Genomic DNA, 13,563 nt, shown 5'->3' with positions numbered 1-13,563 from the left:
AAATTTCTGCACATCTAGGTTTAGGACGTGAGCCATCCAAGGCACATGTGTGATGTCCGCAACTCTGCAGCTGTGTGACTGCGTTCTCTAGTGCATATTAATTTCAGCACTGCCTGATTGCATTGAGCCCTGGCTGAGCTGTACGTAGGTGGGGGGATTCTCTTTGCACTCTTGCAACATGTGTTACATTAAAGGAGAGGTTGAGGGTGGAGATGGAGTAAGTTGAAGGCTTGGGGATTTCAAGACTTAGGAAGCAGCCCATTCCCGCCTGCTCCCGCAGCCACCAGAGTAAACATGTTTGCTCATCCAGGTGTCAGTGGTGAAATGCACCCTTTTAGACACACAGTTCTTTAAGGAAAAGGTAGTCTTGGCTGCAACAGATGGTCTAAGAAGGCACAGCTTTATGAGAGAGGTAATGGTAACCGAGTAATCAGTACTGGGGGACTGCAACGGCCATCAGGTTTTGGAAACCATCTGTATCCACCAGGTGGAAAGGCAGCATTTCTGTCACCAACAGTTTCGATATGGTGATGTTCAAGCACTTCGCTTTGCCATGCGTTGGAGGAAATGGTCTTTTACATGACTAACACTGCAGTACAGGGGGCAGGCTGCTGTGCTGAGAGGGTGCAGTAAGGTGTACACGACCGACGGGTGGACTGTGAGGGAAGAGTAGGGGGATATGTAATGCTGGATTCAGAAACATGTGGTGTGCTCAGTGTCTAACATGGATCGAAAACACTTGGCAGGCATGGTCCCTTCCATAACACCTGACGGGCCCTCACTCACCCTGACTGTAGCAGGTAAACAAAAGGAGGTTCTGCGGTCGGAGACCTGTGTTAGAATAATTTTAATGTTGATGCAGAAGGAGGAAGAAGCAGCAGATGTGGTTGCTTTAGCCTGGAAGTCCACATTTTAGCACAATGAGATTCCCACAGTAATGCATGTTGGTTGCGCATGTGCCTGTTTATGCTTGTAGTAGTCAAATTATTTGAATTTTTCCCTCTACTGAGTCATTGCTTACAATATTGGAAAATAACAAAAGTTGAGTCATCTTTTGCAGTCTTAGATATCAGTCTCATCATCATCCTCTCCACCCCCAGTGGTTATCAGTTGATGAGGGTCGGGATCCTGCTGGGACCCTACTTCGTCCGGGCCAGGATCCAACTCACAAAGATTTTGGGCATCGGTGCATATGCTTTCCTTCGCTTTAGTGGAGGAATCTTTGTAGCAGACCTGTCATGCTCAAGGAATAGAATGTGTGAACAGCTCTTGAGACTTGCCCATGTGTGGTTGATGCAGCAGTTGCCATCCACTTTAGCACCTGCTATTTATCAGCCTCATTTCGAAGTTGAAGCGATGTGTGGCTGCCAAAGAAATCTAGTGTAGTAAGCTGTTCAGTAACGGAAGTTGTTTTCATTTCTCCTGGGATAGGATGAGGTGGTGTTTGCTCACTAGACCTTTCACTAACAGAACTTCCCACATGAACACCTCCAACACCCTGCTTATTCCCCCTTCCACTACAACCTTGTCATGATTTACCACTCATGGTTGATTTACCACTCATGGTTGATGTACCCTTCCCCTTTTGAACACATGTTTCACAAACCTACGCCCACACCTGTCAGACACCTGACACAAAAGATAAATTATTAATTTCCTGCCTGGGTTGGCAATATTGTGAAGGCACTAGAAAGTACCACTACCTACAAATGTGTTTCACTGCATAATTTGGAGCAGACATGGAAAAGTGCAAAGAAGACCTTTTTAGCTTGTTCAATAGCAAATTTTCAGCAGGCCCTACTAACAATACCTATAACTGTGTTTCACTGCGGAATTTTCAGCAAACAAATAATTGCCAAGAACAACTTTTTAGCTAGTTGCCTAGAAAATTTACAGTAGGCTAACTGCTAACTAGCAATACCTAATTTTGAGAAGGCAATTAAAATTGGCAAGAACCCCTTTTTACATACTTCCTTAGCAACTTTATAAGCCAGGCATTGCTAACTAGCAATACCTATAAATGTGTTTGCAGAATTTTGACCAGGCAATTAAAATTGCTAAGAACCACTTTTTTGATACTTCACTAGCAGGTTTTTAGGCCAGGCACTGCTAACTAGCAATACCTATAAATGTGTTTGCATAATTTTTGAGCAGGTAATTAAAATTGCCAAGAATCACTTTTTGCATACTTCCCTAGCAACTTTTTAGGCCAGGCACTGCTAACTAGCAATAAGGATAAATGTGTTTGCATGATTTTGAGAAGGCAATTAAAATGGCCAAGAACCACTTTTTAGATACTTCCCTAGCAACGTTTTAGGCCAGGCACTGCTAACTAGCAACACCTATAAATGTATTTGCGTACTTCTGAGCAGGCAGTAATACGTAGCAATACTTATTTAGATTCTTCACTGGCAACTCTTTAGAACTACAAGTACCAATCCCTTGTCAGAGAATAGTGAATACATTTTATTAGTTACTGAACAACAATTTATAAAAAGAGTACAGCAAAAAGATAAAATGGAACTTATTGGTGAAGACCAGCAGGTGGCGACCCGCACATCACATTAGTTGTATACAAAATATATCCGAGAACTGGGAGAGATCCTGCGGCAATTCTCTGATATATTTTGTATACACCTAATGTGATGTGAGGTCGCCACCTGCTGGTCTTCACCAGTAAGTTCCATTTTATCTTTTTGCTGTACTCTTTTTTTTTATAAATTGTTGTTCAGTAAATAATAAAATTTATACACTATTTTCTGACAAGTCGTTGTACAGGTTTTTCATTGTTTCTCCCTGTATTTTCTGTATATGGCTTTTTCCATATATTCATTATGGCACGGGTCAGTCCGTGTTTGTTGGCTATGTTAAACCATTATAAGTGCCAATCTCTATTTCTATCATGAATTGTGCCGATTTATGGCACACACACCTTTTCCTACACTGCCCGTCCCTATTCTAAACTATTGCTCTCCTATCTGTCTCAACTACCTAACAGTAAACACCTAGCTAAGCTAACTGTCTAGCAGCACCGATGGGAGCACCAGCACCTTCCCTAATGTTTCACATTCACAAAATGGCGACGACACAACATGTCCGAAATTTATATGAACAGGGACATGTGACTAAGGCTGAAGGAACATCTAGAAGTAAAGTTAAGAAAAAAATTAAGGCGCTACGCATAAAAGGCTTGTCCCTAGTGCCCACCCTCTCCACTGATTGTACACATCCCCCATTCATCAGACAGCACCACAATCCTATACAAAAGCACAAAATGTTATTACAAAAGCATTTTCGGAAACAGGAACAGTGTTCTGGCACGAAAAACAGAGGATCACCGACTTTTAGTGAAAATGCTTGTGTCGCCGATCCTGAACATGCTAAGGCTCACACCGAATTTGAAATTGACGAACCTCTACCAAAAAGGTTTGGTCATCTCTATAAGGGACCTGATAAGGAAACTTAATGGTGGTAGTTAGGGCTTATGGGCTGTAAAAGTAAGCAAAACGTGGATGAAAGCAGGACAATTATACTTACCGAGTCTCCTGCGTGGCTGTCACACTGTTTCCGGAACCAGTCATTAGATCTCATGAATAATCACTGCTTCTCCCGATCCAGGACATTTGGGATGAGCTGGGTAGAGCACCAGGATTGGCGCGTCAAATGGATGTGTGTTGTGAATGTCATCTGAGTGGGTGCTGTGTGGAGCTCCCTCTGGTGGCCAGCAATGGAAATGAAGCGGAGTCTGAATCTGTGACTCAAACAGGTGCTGGAGTTAATTGACAATCCAGGAAATCCTATTGCAAATCAACCTAGTGTATTTAGGAGAGCAGTTTCTGCCTGGCGGCCACTGGTGATCACTGTTTTCCTGCTGCTTCTGCAGTTTCTCCCATTTTTTCTGTGCCTGAATCTACTCCAAATAAGTTTGCTGGTTTCTGTGCTTCATTGCTGAAATTTCACTTAAGGTTGTTTCTGCTTATTCCATTTTGTTCTGTGTTTTGGTTTCTTGTATGTGAGAATCAGTCTCTCTGCTTTTGTAATTCCGAATAATTCAAATGACCCAAATTTTCATGAAACATTAAATTCTTTATTATTTTATTTAGACAAACACACAAGAAAAATATTAAAAAGATGGATAATGATATAAGAATATCCTGGGTTCAACAAGTGTTAATTTTTCTTTTTTTAATATTGTACATGATAAAATCACAGGTTCATCACATAATTTTTTTGAACAAATTTTTTGTACATATGTTTTTGTGAAGTTGGTCTCTTGCAAAAGTACTCAACCCCTAATCCGCCCGCATCTAGGTCAACTATAATATATAATTTGTGATCTATAGGAAAGTGCTAGTGCATTAGCATACAGCTAAAAAAGAATAAACAATTTGAGAGACTAAAGATACATGAGATGAATGAGGGGTTGAATAGTTTTGTTTAGGAGTGGAAATAATTTGCTTATTCCAATGAATCTATGCAGAGTTATTGTCTCTAAGGCAAGCCATAAAAACTGCATCAGAAAAAAATTCTCTATAAACACGTTGTCACATGAATTGCTGTAAACAAATGCCCAATATACCTATGTATCTACTATATGTTAAGAGTTAACAGAGCAAAGTGTAATCTGCCATATCATTAACAGGACCCCTTCTGAGGAAGAGACGAAACGATCATTAAGGGGGATCTTGGGTTTCTTATGTAAGACTTATATTTATGCTTTGGTTCATCACTGCTCTGTATGACCTGTTTGACACAATGTTGATTTGATCCTTGTACCTGCTTGATAAGTATTGCTGTGACCACACCAGTGTCTATGGCTTACTGTTAAGCTGGGTTCACACTAAACGACAGCGACAACGACGTCGCTGTTACGTCACCATTTTCGGTGACGTAACAGCGACCTTGTAAGTCGCTGTTATGATCGCTGCTTAGCTGTCAAACACAGCAGAAGCAGCGATCATAAGGTCGCTGTGCTACATGTTCAGAGAGCAGGGAGCCGCGCTTAGCGCTGGCTCCTTGCTCTCCTGCAGCACACATCGGGTTAATTAACCCGATGTGTGCTGCAGCTACATGTCACAGTTCAGAGAGCAGGGAGCCGCGCGCACTGCTTAGCGCTGGCTCCTTGCTCTCCTTGCTACAGTATACATCGGGTTAATTACCCGATGCATACTGCAGCCACATGTCACAGTGCAGGAGCCAGCACTGGCAGCAAGGGCGGCGGAGGCTGGTAACCAGCGTAAACATCGGGTAACCAGGGAAAGGTCTTCCCTTGGTTACCCGATGTTTACGCTGGTTACAGCTTACCGCAGCTGCCAGTGCCGGCTCCTGCTCGCTTCATTTCGTCGCTCTCTCGCTGTCACACACAGCGATGTGTGTGTCACAGCGGGAGAGTGACGACCAAAAAATGAAGCTGGACATTCAGCAACGACCGGCGACCTCACAGCAGGGGCCAGGTCGTTGCTGGATGTCACACACAGCGACAGCGACGGGACGTCGCTGCAACGTCACAGAAAATGGTGACGTAGCAGCGACGTCGTTGTCGTTGTCGCTGTGTGTGACACCAGCTTTATGCGGCTTGTCTAGTAACACACTGGTGTAATCTAACTCCTGCAACAAGATTAAATCTTGCTCTGTTAACCCTTAATATACCTGTTTGAGAAGTATTGCTCTAATACACATCAGTGTTCATGATGTTATGTGGCCTGCCTGGTAATATGCTGATGTGATATTATTCCTGTTAATCATATGGCAGATTACACTTTGCGCTGTTAACTCTTAACATATAGTAGATACATAGGTATATTGGGCATTTGTTTACAGCAAATTATTTGACAACATGTTTATAGAGAAATTTTTTTCTGATGCAGTTTTTTATGGCTTGCCTTAGAGACAATAACTCTGCATAGATTCATTGGAATAAGCAGATTATTTCCACCCCTAAACAAAACTATTCAACCCCTCATTCATCTAATGTATCTTTGGTCTCTCAAATTGTTTATTCTTTTTTAGCTGTATGCTAATGCACTAGCACTTTCCTATAGATCACAAATTATATATTATAGTTGACCTTGATGCGGGCGGATTAGGGGTTGAGTACTTTTGCAAGAGACCAACTTCACAAAAACATATGTACAAAAAATTTGTTCAAAAAAATTATGTGATGAACCTGTGAATTTATCATGTACAATATTAAAAAAAGAAAAATTAACACTTGTTGAACCCAGGATATTCTTATATCATTATCCATCTTTTTAATATTTTTCTTGTGTGTTTGTCTAAATAAAATAATAAAGAATTTAATGTTTCATGAAAATTTGCGTCATTTGAATTATTCGGAATTTCTGATATTTGATGACCCTGATAATAGTTTGATAAGTTGGAAATTTCTCTGCTTTTGTAGCAGGACAGTTCTTCCAGCAAGAAAGGGAGCTTGCTCCCATTTCATGTTTGGATTATTTGCACTTTAGAATATTGTTTGTTTTTTGCAGGGTTTTTTGTTGGCCGAAATCAGTTATCTGTCCTGTTCTGTTGTATCTAGTAAGTCAGGCCTCACCTTTGCTAATCTATATTTTCTGTGTATTGTGTATTCTTATATCATAGTTGTTGCATATTGGGCGCTTGCTATTTTTTTGGCGACTGCTTTGAGGCAAGTTAGGATTCCTCATAGCTATCTTTGAGGTGTAGCAAGTTTCTCCGGCAGTGATGAGGTGTATAGGTGTGTTAGGAACATCCCACTGCTACTTCTAGTGTTGTCTGAGAGATAGGGGATTGCGGTTAGCTTAGTTTCCAACTACTATTATGGTTTTGTTTTTTCCTGATTAATGGGATTTTTTGTGATTGTCCACGGTTACCAGTTCATATCAATATCACCGGCCACACAACAAAAAAGTACTCAAAAGAAGAAAAACATTTTTTATTCGGTATATTTTTTCTCTTAGGGGTACTTTGCATGTTGCGACATCGCAGGTGCGATGTCGGTGGGGTCAAATTGAAAGTGACGCACATTCGGCATCGTATGTGACATCGTAGCATGTAAATCGTATTTGCAACGAGAAACGATCGCAAAAACGTCGTTATTGTATGATCCGTGCAGGGTCGGGGCAAAGCATAATCTTGGAGTGTGATCATGCGATTTCCTTTCAAATCGTACGTGTCCTCCACCTGTGTTTTGTGTGTAAAGTATGTGCGTACGACATGCAAGCTCCCTTTTATTATTAAAAAAAGTCTCTCAAAGTTAATACACGTATTATAATGACATGCTGCCTATCTCAGTTATAATTGGTTAACTCATCTGCGTATGGTAGTTGTTCCTATGCTTTAAAAGAGCTGTTTTTATGGGGTATGTTGTGCTGGTCGGTCACATCGTGTGGGTGAGCATTTTTCAGACAATAGTAATGTTTATTCTGTCATGTTTTTCGAGCATGTGCCCTTTTTGTTTGTTAAAATTTAATTGATTTATATGTTAAAATATCTTTGCATTTTGTTATATAGCACTTGCATTTTTTTTGCATCCAAACTAAATATGTAATAATGGTGCCTGCATAAATTTTTCGTAAATACTTATTTGGGTTATGTGTACAAAATGTTTTTTTTATATTTTTTAAAAATTAGGTCAAATATGTTAAAATGGACAATATGTTTTTTAGATTCTCACTCGGGTCCCAATGCACGCGGAGAATGAGCATAGTGTTGTTGGAGCTGCAATTGCTGCCACAGCTGCATCGGCTCTACAAGAAGCAAATGACGGAGGGCTGGCTAATGAAAGACACGCCGCATATGGGCACGCCAGTGGCTGCTGCAAAGAGAACGATACACACATATGCATCTTGTGCGAGATCTCCAGGAGAATAATCCTAAAGATTTTCATAATTATCTCCACATGTCGGAGAAATCTTTCAATCTCCTGCACGAAAGAGTTGCACCCTATATCACACGCAAAAATACCGTTATGCGAGCTGCTGTGCCCAGTGCAGACCGCCTCAGCGTCACCCTGCGTTTTCTGGTGACTGGAAGATCTCTCACTGACTTGCAGTATGCCTCAGCCATATCGCTTTCTCTGTTAAGCACTTTGATCCCAGAAACTTGCCAGGTAATTATTGATTCATTAAGGGACTTTATGCCATTCCCTAAAAATGTCAACGAGTGGCTAGACATTGCCCAATATTTCGACATAATGTGGCAGTTTCCCAACTGTGGAGGGGCCATCGACGGAAAACACATCCGTATAACACAGCCACACAATAGTGGCTCATATTTCCACAACTATAAAGGCTTCTTCAGCATTATTCTTCTAGTATTAGCTAATGCTAATTATGAATTCATAATGGTCGACGTAGGATTAAATGGTCGTATATCTGATGGTGGGGCACTAGAGCACACCCAATTTGGAAAACGTCTCGCCCAATTTCAATTGGGACTACCAGATAATACAGCAACTTATGGCAATATGATTTTTGTATTTTTGGCGGATGAGGCCTTTCCCTTACGAAAAAAACTATTAAGACCTTATCACCAAATATCATTAACTCCTCAACGCCGTGTATTTAATTATCGCCTTTCTAGAGCCAGACGGGTGGTCGAAAGTGCTTTCGGCATATTAGCGACACGCTTTCAAATTTTTCATACTGCCATGAATCTAAAAATTGATTCAATAGATCGCGTGGTTTTGGCTTGCTGCATCCTGCACAACTTCCTCAGGAAAAGAGAGGGGCTAAATTACATACTTCCCGGTTATGCTGACACCATCAATCCTAGCACTGGGGAATTTGTTGCGGGGGAGTGGCGAGCTCATGATCCTCATTTGTTGTCCCTAAACACGCAAATCAGCAGTGGCAGGATGCACAATGATGTTATCGCCAACCGTGAACAATATTGTGATTTTTTTAATGGTCCTGGTGTTGTGGCTTGGCAGCCTTCAACGTAGTTTATTTTTTCAATAATCTTTTTTTTTTTTTTTACATTTATTTGAATTTGTTTTTGGTATTTTGTTTTAAATGACCAAGATATATTTATTTTAGTTCCTAGGACATAACATCAAAGTACTGATGCATTTAGTGTGTGATTTTTTTCATAACATATAAAACTGATTTTTCTTTGAAAACAATATGCAGTGAATATTGTTTTATGTTTGCTTTCTTATTTTAATTTAAAAAAATAAGAAAAGAAATAAAAAATAATACTATATTAAATAACATTCTCTACCTGGCTATTTCATGTGAATCAGTGTGTTTTAGATTGTGATGTAAGTTTCCTTACTATCTAAATGGGTTTGCATCATTATTGAAAACATGTAAAAAACACACATTAACATATACTATAGTTGGAAACAAACCATAAGCTAATTTATTTAATGTAAAGATAGTGTTAGCATACATAAACTAATGTTATTGAATATATAAAAAAAGGAACATAAACTATGTAACATTTAGACACATAACAGGGATATAAATTGATAGGCAGACACAAGGATTCATGCTTGGCATTGTGGGTAATGATAATGATAGTAAACGCAGACCTGGGTAGCAGAATACAGTAGTTGTGATTTAAAATATGGAAAGACATTGCCGGGCTCCCGTCTGGGGTGAGGCCGAGGTATCATTCCTCATCCACCAACTAGACAGCCTGGATTATGCTGGTAATAGAGGAATATCGAAGACAAGGCGAGGCAAAAAAAAAATATTAAAACGGATACGAAGAGGATTATGTATTCGCTTTGGGATAAAAAGGTCACTACAACAAATTCGTAAAAAAAATGGTCCGATTTGCAGTATAGAAGCTCAAACAGAATCCAAAGATTACGAATGGAAATGGGTTATGAATCTGGTAAGTGTCTTTTAATAAGAATCTTTATAAAAAATGTAAGTTATTTGTAGAAATTTTATTAAATTATATTTTTTTTTATTAAGTCATGTAGGTAAACATGTATATCCAAATACCTATTATTTTACCTAATTGTTACTCGTTCATGTTGATTTTTTTTATTTATAAAAAAAAGGTATTCAACATATGTTTTGCTTTTTTTTTTAAAAAACAAAAAAAGTTAATAAAAAATTAAATGTGTTTTTAATTCTTGGTTTTTTTTTTGTTTTTGTTTTATTATCATTGTGTACAATACACAAAAAGTAAATGGTAAGATATAGCTCAACATAACAGAAACATCCATTACATCTGTCATGTTTCCAACCAAAAAAAAATTTTGAAAAAAAAAACTTGCAATAATGCATGTTGCTAACATACCCTCTCTTTGTTATGTTAATTGATATTCCCTGTATAGGCTCCCAAGCGGTTTTGGATGAATATAGGGTTTCCAATGAGCCTACACCAAGTCGAAATATCCCAGAGGACAACAGAGACAGAAATGCAGGTGTGAATCACTGCAACAGTATTGTAATAACTATATTACATCTTTTTGTTTTAAATATGTAAAAATAAGTTATAACATATAGCTGCAACAAACAGAATATATTTTTTTAATGTAAATACCTTTGTATCCCTCAGGTTTAGGCATGTTTTTTTTATAAACTTCCAAAAATCTTTTGGTTGTTTGTAAATCAATTTTATAAACAAGTTCTAATTGTGATTGTTAGTTTAGTGATTATTGCTTTATTTAACAACTAACAGAAAACCTCTTTCTAAACAGGTGGAGCAGAGAGATTAGGCTGGGCTATAAGTCCCTCAGTATCTGAAGGAGATGATCATGTGCCTGCTGAATCAGGTGTGTGTATGAAGATGGTAAATCAGACTTTTGGTAATGTCATATTTTTGGTTAGTTGAGATGTGTTTATTTTTTTATAAATTTGATTTTTCTTTTTTTCATGTACCATTTATTTCGTTCAACAACATATTGTTAAACAAAAAAGGACCCGTCTCAACAAACAACTTACAAGAGATTTTGGAGTGTGTTTCTACGATTCGTCAGCCTACAGAAAAAATGGAGCAGCTCATTCAAAATCTTATACAAGCCTAATGTTTGTATGATGTTTGAAGTTATGCAAAATAATGCCATATGTTTTTAAAAATTTTTGCAAATTTTTGGTTTTTTTTGTTACATTTTTTATTATGTGTGTTAAAATTATCAATCATCCTATATAGATTATTAAAATTGTAAGTTCTGTATATTTTAATATTTTAAATATTTTTTGGCGATGCGTATTAATAATTTTAAAGTAAAGTTTGTATTATGTATGTAAATGTAAAGTTATTTTCAAATTTATACTTTGAAAATTTGTAAGTAATAAAAAACATTTAAAAAATTAAACAAACTTAAGTATCTATAAAGATTAGCTGTTCACGAGGTTTCTCGAACATTAATTGACAAATGTGATATTTGTTGTCCAAAAAATGAATAATTTTATGTGTTCACGTTCATAAACATAAGTCACACAATATAACAGGTGCCTAAGACACATATTAATTATTTTAAGTTCAAACAGTGTGTTTAAGCATTTTGTGAAGAATATAACTTCAAGATTAAAAAGCAAGATGATATTAAACAATAATTAAAACAAAAATAAACAACTTCAAAGCTGCTACCTAATGCCTATTGAACCAGATATTTTGCTGGACCAATGACACTGTTAATAATTTTCAAAATAACATTTATAAAAATCCATCTATGTTATACGTTCAACACAAAATTCAGAACATATATTGAGCATGTTCAATCTCATTCTCTGCATAATTAATAGGCACAACTATATTAAATTAAAAAAATGTTAACAGTTTGTAACTTTTACAATATAATGATTAGATTTAAACACAAAAACATATACAAGTAAGATTCAAAATTTGATGAATAACATCATGGATCCAAAACATAATTTCCGAAAAAATTTACGTTTACATAATCTTTTTTTAAAAGGAGGATAATCACTATTATTTTGGCGCAAACGTTTGCTGATGGGAGTCACGGGTACATCTACTATATCCTGAGCCTCCATCTGAGCGGTTGCAGCTTGTTCTTCTTGTGTTGTTCTAGGTACCGCTATTTGGGGTTCAGGCTTTTTTTTTTAAATGTTGATATTGAAATTTCTTAAATTTCCTGTGTGGGCAGCATTGATGACCTCGAGCATCCAGTGTTCAGCCAAGTTTTGGGTATCCCGATCTAAACCAAGCATTTTTTCTGATACCAACTGTCCAAACGCTGAAATTGGGGGTCTATTATTGCGTTCCAAAAGGGTTTTGGCTATGCCAACCAGCTGTGAAACACCAGCAATTGGATGCATAGCATTTTTTTTTATTAAACAATTGTTTGCGATAACGAGATGATGGACCCGGAACTTCGTCATCTACAGCTGATGAAGTATTGTCTGGGGTGGCTGAGATTTCTTCTGTACTGGGTTCAAGATCTGCTATTGTTGTTGTGGTGACTGGATTACGAATCTGGCAGAGAAAAAGAGATTGAGTTAAATTATCGGAGTGTCAATTATTGATTTGATTCTCGTTACATTGATCAATGGTTTTAAACTATTATGTTTTAGAAACAAAAATATATTACAAAATTTCACATTGGAAAAAATGTAAAAATATTAGCCATTATAGAATTACATTTTAAAATAAAAAAAATATATAACATAGTTAAGACAAAAAACATAAAAAAAATAACCCAATCGCAAACCCTGTTTTTTCTATTATGGTGACATGAAATATAAAAATAATTACCTCTGACAAGGAAGAGCCAGACTCTTTATCTTCAGTGGAAAGTGGCAGGGGAGGCAAGAGAGTAGTGGAGGCACAGGGGAGCTCATGGTCCCGAGTAAACATCATAAGCTCATAATACCACAGTTTAGGGGTATATATGTCCCCCATGCCCGAGCCAGATTTTTTTGACTCCTCAACCTTGTTCAGTTCTTTTTTAAACATTGGGCGTAGTGCTTGCAATTTTTTCCGGACTATTTCTTCTGTGCCCTATTCTGGATCGTTATGGCGATCATATACAGAAATTAACTTCACATATGCAGCTTTTTTCATATTTCGATTGCTGTAGTCAGCAGATTTTATTCGCCACAAACATGGATTCTCTCTGTACTCTGCTATAAATTTTCGTATAAATTCCTCCTTCATATGAGCCATCCTCTGCATTTAGTATAATATTGATAATGTTATGAAATCTCTCAAATGAAAAGGCAGCTAAGATAAAAAATAAAAAAAAATTGTAAAATAACATCTTTGTTGAGTATGAAGCCTAAATATTTACACATCAGATAAACGCAAACAAACATTTATAATAATGACCTTTTAAAATATATCATACTTTTGATTTTCAATGAATAAGAAATTTAACCAAATATAAAAAAAAACCTTTTTAAAAAAAAACGTTAAAAAAATGACATCTCGGATCTACCACATTGTAAGCTATGATATAAAGCTAAATATGCTGAAGTCAATTGACACACCACAAAAAGTGGCTTTATCATACATAGTTTAATAACAAACAGACTTACCACACATGCGACCGAACTGGAACTCACACATGCAGTTGTGGATCTCGCATCTGAGCCTTTTTATTCACAACAACACCAATCAAAAATGTGGAGCACACATGAACATTATACGAGTAGTAGT

At 37.4% G+C, this 13,563-nt stretch overlaps 1 protein-coding gene across 4 annotated transcripts in view; it reads right to left on the bottom strand.

Annotated features, from left to right (window-relative positions):
* Positions 1 to 13,563, bottom strand: part of LYST (lysosomal trafficking regulator) — a 1,763,279-nt gene that overhangs the window by 312,976 nt on the left and 1,436,740 nt on the right. The window contains exons 45-46 of one of the 4 annotated variants that reach the window (XR_012751618.1): positions 12,661 to 13,128; positions 11,867 to 12,381 (exon numbers count right to left, since the gene is read on the bottom strand). The exons of the other annotated variants lie outside the window; for them this stretch is intronic. The gene's annotated coding sequence lies outside the window, so the exon portion shown is untranslated. Of the gene's footprint in view, positions 1 to 11,866; positions 12,382 to 12,660; positions 13,129 to 13,563 lie in introns of those variants that run through there. 4 annotated transcript variants of the gene reach the window in all.

This window comes from Anomaloglossus baeobatrachus, chromosome 3 (assembly GCF_048569485.1).
Source record: "Anomaloglossus baeobatrachus isolate aAnoBae1 chromosome 3, aAnoBae1.hap1, whole genome shotgun sequence".
Taxonomy (NCBI): domain Eukaryota; kingdom Metazoa; phylum Chordata; class Amphibia; order Anura; family Aromobatidae; genus Anomaloglossus; species Anomaloglossus baeobatrachus.
The sequence above is the reverse complement of the archived record's forward strand: the minus strand, read 5'-3'. Positions and strand labels throughout refer to the sequence as shown.